Raw genomic sequence first — 468 nt, forward strand, 5'->3', positions numbered from 1 at the left:
CAATTTAATATTTAAATTTTCAAATCTAAATTTTTGATATCCTTAGCATGTAATTTAAGTAAACAAGTGGTTCAGTGTGTACTTGTAAAGTGGTATAATTGAACCCATGCATATTATGTATCACAATAATAACTTGTATATCTGATACATTTATCTGTATGCATCATGAAATCACAATAAGTTATCTCTCATTTTTGTTCATTCTTCAAAAATCTCAATAATAAATATCAGAATATACAGTATATTCGTGTTATTCAGACTAATGAGCTAGAATTTTGACTCTGGAGTTATTTTTTCCATAAAACTTTGATAAAGGAACACTGGAAATTGTGAAATTACCATTTGTATTGTTAATTTGGAAGATGAGGGGCAAAAATACAAACCGGTCACACAAAAAAATAGATTTCGCAAATCAAACGTCATTTTCTTTCCACAAAAGGTTGAAAAATATCAAAAGTAGGTATTGTC

Source organism: Mytilus edulis, chromosome 1 (genome assembly GCF_963676685.1).
Source record: "Mytilus edulis chromosome 1, xbMytEdul2.2, whole genome shotgun sequence".
NCBI lineage: Eukaryota > Metazoa > Mollusca > Bivalvia > Mytilida > Mytilidae > Mytilus > Mytilus edulis.